At 49.1% G+C, this 6,619-nt stretch overlaps 1 protein-coding gene across 10 annotated transcripts in view; it reads right to left on the reverse strand.

Moving 5' to 3' along the window:
* Positions 1-821, reverse strand: part of Gtf2i (general transcription factor IIi) — an 83,724-nt gene extending 82,903 nt beyond the window's left edge. For all 10 annotated transcript variants that reach the window (XM_055606261.1, XM_055606269.1, XM_055606268.1 and 7 more), the window contains exon 1: positions 499-821. The gene's annotated coding sequence lies outside the window, so the exon portion shown is untranslated. The remainder of the gene's footprint in view (positions 1-498) is intronic.
* Positions 822-6,619: the final 5,798 nt, after the last annotated feature.

Consider the following 6,619-nt stretch of genomic DNA (forward strand, 5'->3'; position numbering starts at 1 on the left):
CCGCGGGGGTGCGCTCGACCCTCCGCTCGCTCACGCGCGGGGGCTGGGGGCGCGTGTGCGTCCGTCTCGAGCCGCCGCAGCACCCCCCCCCCCCCCAATCTCCGGACCGCCGCGCACGCTTCTGTAGATGGCTACACGCACGCGCAGGACGCCGCGAGCCCTCCCCCCACGCGCCACGGGTGCGCGCGTGCAACTGTCGCGTCCTCCCCCCCCACACCTCCACTCGCCCCATCCCCCCCAAAGCCGCGTCGCGTCCGCTTGCCCCCGAGTAGAGTGGACTTGGGGGGGGGAAGGTCGCAGCGCGTCCCGTCTCCCCACCCCAAAGTTGTCCCCTCGTCACTTACGACGCGCCGAGCGACCCCAACTCCCGCACCCGCGTCCGCACACGGCCCCGACGAGGGGCAGAGGGTAGAATAAAGACGCCCCCGTTCGCCATGGCACCTCGAGGCTGCGGGGACACTTGGGGGAAGGGGGCCATCCGAGGGGACGGGGACTCACCCGAAGTGCAGCCGGGGAGGGTCGGGGAGGGGATGCGGCCAGCGAAGCGAGCGGAGGGCCTCGGCGGAGGCGAGCGGCGAGCGGGTGGAGGTGAGGGCGAGGGCCCGCGTCTCGGCCGTCTCCTGTCACCGCCGCATGGCCGCCCCCGGCGGGGCCTCGCTCCTCGCTGGGCTCGCCTCGCGCGGGGGGGTGGGGGACAGAGGGACGAAGCCCGGGGCAACGGCGGCGGGCGGGCGGCGAGCGCGTGCGGGAGGCGGGGGGGCGCCGGTGCCCCCTTTTCTCTGCTCTCCGAGCTCCTCGCTCACCCTCCTCCTCCTCCTCCTTTTTCCCCCCCTTTTTTTTTTTTTGCTTTTTTTTTTTTTGTTCCCCCGAATTTGCCGCTGCGCGTGCGCACGAGCAGCACCGCCCACCGGGAGTTGTAGTTCTAGACTCGCGCTCACCTACACGACCAGTGGGTACCCCGAACTCTAACTCCCAGACAGCCTTGCGCGATGAACCCAGATTCTCTCCCCGCCGCCCCCCTCTAGGCCGAGGCGAAGCGCCGCGGCGCCCGGCCCTCTCCGGCTAGGACTGTCAATGGAGGCGCGCGGGTGGTGGGAGCAAGAACATGGCTGCACCTGGGGCCTGCGCGGCCGCCCGGGTGGGGGAGGGGAGGGGGCTGAAGAGAAACGGGGGCCCGGAACGAAATGCCCTCCCCACCTCGCCTCTGCTGCAGGCACAACTTCCACTTAAATTACTCTCTGCCACCGACATTCCCTTGCATTTTGCGAAGTTGGTGACATTGCAAAGGCCAGGGGAGCCCCGGGGGCTGGCCTGTCGCCTGTTTTGCAAAGGGAAGTCCCCCGGCTCCGGGACACAAAGAACTCAATGTTTTCAAAGCTGGCTTCAGAAGCAACCAGAATGGACTTGCCCTAACTTGGGACAGGCAACGGAGGGGGGGGGGGGTTCCTGATTTCCATTTCTCCTTTCTCAAGTCTTCACCCACCTCTACATTTAGAAGGAAAGTTGGAAAAATCCCGATTGTTCCCACAACTACACAGCGATTTAACTTAAAGCCCCTCCTCTGTCCGTTATTTATTTTTACTTCTCAACTATTTAATAAGACTTTCGAGAGTAACGACTAACTGTTCATTTAAGTTAAACGCAAAAGTTAAAAAAGCCTGAGCTTGAAGAACTTAAATGTTAATGCAGAGCCCTGAGTTAAGTGGATTTGTGGTTTGTTTGTTTTTTTCTTTTCCTTTTTTCTGCCCGCCCCCCCTCCCCCTACGCTGGCCAAATATTAGGGCGCCCTCCCCCACCCGCTGCTTCTCAGTAGGTGGCTGCCACAAGGCTTTTTCCAGCCTTCCAGTCTCTTTGTCGCTTGCTAGAAAACTTTCTGTGCAATCCAGTCTTTTGATCTAGTTCCAAAACCCTGCCTTTGAATTCGGGTTCAAGGACTGCCGTTCCTTGGTCGACTTTCTTGTATGAAACCGCACCCACAGAGCCTCATCTAGAATCTCCATGTTGGATTTCTTTGCCCTCCACCGAGTATTTAAGGATCCCTGAGAAGCAACCTGATTACAGAAGCTGCCTACGGTTTTTATGATTTTCCCTAACAATATTTACACCCTTCGTTGCCTTGCATAATCCGATTGTGACTCAACTTTGTCGGTTCTGTCCAGAGCTATTCATTAAGTTGTCAAAAGAACAACTTTCTCTTTGCACTCTGATTTCACTGATTTTGGGAATATTTAACCAAATTCCATACAACCGAAACAGAAGTCCCACTCCTTTGCAGCGGAGACTGTGTTCTAAGATTCTACTATGATTTTTTTCCTGTACATACTTAGGACAAAAGTTCTGCAGTATGTGCTTATGCACACCTGAAATTCCAGCACTTGGGTAGGGGCGGGAGGATGAATACAAATTGAAGGTCAGACCGGTTCAAGTAGGGAATTCAGGTCAGCCTGGGCTTCTTGGTAAGACCTTGTCTCAAAACAAGAAACAAAGAAACATTGCGAAGTGGGTTTTTGTTGCTGTTGTTTGTTTTGAGACAGGGTTTCTCTATGTAGTCTTGGAAGTCCTGGAACCCCCACTCTAGACCAGGCTGGCCTCTAACTCACAGAGATCTCTGCCTCCCAGAGTGCTGGGATTACAGGTTTGCACCACCGCTCCCAGCACCAACAAGTTTATTTGTTTGTTTGTTTGTTTGTTTATTTTTTCAATTAGGCACAAGAGATGAAAAATAAGTAACACAGTAATACTAAAATTGAATCTTTAGGGCCAAGATGTAGCTCAGTTGGTAGAGTGCTTGCCTAGCATGCACAAACCCCTACCCTCAGCAGATGTGAGCCAGATGTGGTAGCAAATATCCATAATCCCAGCCCATGGGAGATGGAGGCAGGAGGATCAGGAGTTCAGCATCGTTACACTGAGAATCTGAAGCCAACCAAGGGTTCAGGAGACCTCGTATTAAGTAATAATTGCAATAATATTGACAAACCATTCATAACATCAATGTGAACAGCACTCAGACTACTAAAGTTGCCCACACCCTTGTGCCCACTTTCATGACAGGGCCAGACTGGCTTTGGATGTCACCTTGATGTGCCAATCTTTTCCACAGCTGGAAATGTCCTCAAGCTTCTCCGAGAGCAGTGTCTGTGCGGGAACTCTTGTATTTTCCAGTCCAGACTCGTTCCTCTGTAAGCATCTCTTATGGCATTAAATGGTTCTCATCCCTTACACATTCTCAGTCCTCTCAGGAGGGACTTGATGGCCTTGTTTGTTTGGGCTTTGAACCTGGCCTCCAACCTTCCAGCCTCTGAACTCCAGGCTTACTGGCGTGCACCACAGTGCGTGGGCTGAGGTCTCCTGGAGGCTTAGTGCTTCCTCACAAGCCACAACTGCCTACAGTCCTAACAAGTTTCCTGTGTCTGTGTTCAACCTTCAGAGTCTAGACCCCTTCCATCTCCATTATATAAATATCATGACTGTAATCTTTGTGTACTGAAGGGAAGCATAGATATCATTTTCCTTGGCAGTTTCTTAAAGAGATGACTCCTTATTGTAGATCTTAGAAATTTAGTTCTTCCCCCCCCCCCCCAGCTTTAGAGATAAAAGATTGGACCCAGGGCCTCCAACACATCAGGCAAAGCAATCCTCCCTGAAAGAGCTCCTCAGCTCATTTGCATGTTCTTTTGAGGCAGGGTCTCACTAAATTGCCTAAACTGGCCTCAAACTCAACTCTGTAGCCTAGGAAAACTTTAAACATTTGATCCTTCTGCCTGCCTCAGTCTCCCTAATGTTTAGAATCACAGGGATTTGCCCATCATGCCTGACTTTCTAATCAACTTGAAATTTTTCACTTAAAGAAAAGGCTTTTGGCCGAGCAGTGGTGGTGCACGCCTTTAATCATAGCACTTGGGAGGCAGAGGCAGGCAAATCTCTGAGTTTGAGGCCAGCCTGGTCTACAGAGCAAGTTCCAAGGCAGCCAGGGCTACCCAGAGAAAACCTGTTAAAAAAAAAAAAAAGAAGAAGAAGAAGCCAGGTAGTATGTTGGCAGCATAGGCCTTTAATCCCAACACTTGGGAGGCCAACAGTGGCAGGTGGATCTCTGTAACGAAATTTTCTGAGCAAGCTGGCCAGCTTGCCACATGGGTAAGCTCTGGGTTCAATTGGGAGAGCCTGTCTCAAATAAGAAAATGAGCAATCCAAGACTCTTGGTATTATTTCTGGCCTCCATCTACACACGCATACACACACACACACACACACACACACACACAGTATGTCTACCATGCACACATACATATGCAAAATAATAAAAGCCGGACTTGGTACTCTTACTGCCCTTCATCTTGGCCAAAAGAGCAAGAAGATACAGCATTTGCACACTTGCTCTTGAAGCCATTTTCTAGGAAAATTAGCATTCGCTGAATGCAACCACTGAAAAATCAAGACTCCAAGGCTAGATCTGATAAGGGAAACAATTACTGTATGTCCACAGGGCAGGTGTCACTCCCAGGCTGGACGGCCTGGACATAAGCATGAATCATATCCAAGGCAGTTACAAATCCTGAAGATTTCCTGAGGCGACACTGAACCAAGCAAAAGATTTTGGATTTTTTTCGAGATAGGGCGTCTCTGTATATAGTCAGGGCTGTCCTGGACTCCCTGTGTAGATCAGGATCAAAGAAATCTGCCTACCTCTACCTCTGGAGTGCTGGGATTAAAGGCCTGCACCACCACCACCTGGCTGAAGTTTTTATTTTTAGATAGGTGTAGTGGTACGTTAAAAAAAAAAAAAAAAAAAAAAAAAAAAAAGTAGTGAGAATTTTGGTGTTTTTTTAAAAAAAAAACACAAAAATATTATAAGAATATGATTTAGATGGGGCTAAAGAGATGGTTCAGTGGCTAAGAGCACTGTCTGCTTTTCTATAGGTCCTGAGTTCAATTCCCAACAACCACGTGTTGGCTCCCAACCATCTACACTGGAATTTGTTGCTCTCTTCTGACACACAGGCATACATGCATGTCAGAGCACTCATACATAAAATAAATAAATAAAATATTAAAAAAAGAATAGGTTTTAGTAGCCAGGCACAGCAGTGCACACTTGGAAGCCCAGCACTCAGGGAGCCAGAGGAAGGTGGATCCCTGTGAGTTCGAGACCAGCCTGGTCTACAAAGCGAGACCAGGACAGCCAGGGCTACACAGAGAAAAGCTGTCTTTTCAAAAAAAAAAAAAAAAAAAAAAAAAGGTGTGTTTTTGTTTTAATCCCAGGCATGAGACGACCACAATTTGCTTCTCACCTCCTGTTGTGGCAGGGGCGTGATTTTGCCAGCTGCAGATAGTTTCTGCAACTGTTTGACCTTCTCAGAGTACATAAATGCTAGGGCCCCAAGAGGTGAGGTTGATAGCTGGTGGTCCTTGGGGGTTGTTGGTGGATTGCTGTTGGTTGCTGTTGGCTGCAGTTTCTTAAGTAATCATGAAAAAGAAATTAGGAATCCAGTTCAAACTTGCCCCAAGGAGCCGACTTCCCCTAATCAGCAGGAAGTAGACTGAGGTCACCCCCTTCTTAACCCCTGACTTTATTCAGGGATCTCTTTCCTTTCCTCTCTTTCCATTTCTCTTTCATATCTAGTGTTAGGGATTGAAAGGGAAGAAGAAAAGGGTGGAGAAGAGTGGAAGAAAGAAGAACCTACAAAGTAGTAATAAAAGTCCAGTTACAGAGAGGGGCACATAGAGCTGTCAACTCCCTGCATAGCCAGGGATGATGTCGAAATCCTGACGTTCCACCTCCCAGGATTACAGGAGGGCATCAACGCACTGGATTCATAACCACGGTTTAAAAACATGGGAAGGGCTGACAAGGTGGATGTGTGCATAGAGCCACTGGTAGCCAAGCATAACGATATGGTTTTGAACCCTGTCCTCCTACAGGGAGCCAACTTCTGAAGGTTGTCTTCTAATCTACACCATACAATCAATCCATCAATCTCAAGCTCTCTCTGTCTCTGTCTCTCTCTCACACACACACACATACAAATAAAATGTAAAAATAAGGGGACTGCAAGATGGCTTAAGCCATCTTGGGTAGGGAATGGGTAGGGAAACAAAAAACCTTTATAAATAAAAATAAAACCAAGAGGCCTCAAAACCTCGTTCAACAGTTACGATCACATCCAGCCCTTCCTGCAGATCTGAGTTTGATAACCAGCACCCTCATCAAGCTGCTTACAGCAGTCTTTAACTCCAGCTAAAGAAGATATGATGCCCCCTTTTGGTTTTCTTGGGTACCTGCACTCACGTGTGCTCATACCCACATGCAGACACACAAGCATATACATAATTAAAAACGAAATATGTCTTAAAAATTATAGATTTCTTCTTTTGTGTATGAGTTTTTTCCTGCATGTACCTATGTGTATCACATGTGCCTGGTGCTCTTAGAGATCAAAAGAGGGCTTCAAATCCCCTGGCGACAGTCAGCCTCAGACACTATCCACCTTGGGTTTTGCTTTGTTTGGTTTAGTTTATTTTTGTTGTTGTTGTTGTTTTAAAGATTTATTTATTCATTATTTATACAGTATTCTGCCTGCATATGTGCCTACAGGCCAAAAGAGAGCACCAGATTTCA

This window comes from Psammomys obesus, unplaced genomic scaffold (assembly GCF_907164565.1).
Source record: "Psammomys obesus unplaced genomic scaffold, mPsaObe1.curated_primary_1811, whole genome shotgun sequence".
Lineage (NCBI taxonomy): Eukaryota > Metazoa > Chordata > Mammalia > Rodentia > Muridae > Psammomys > Psammomys obesus.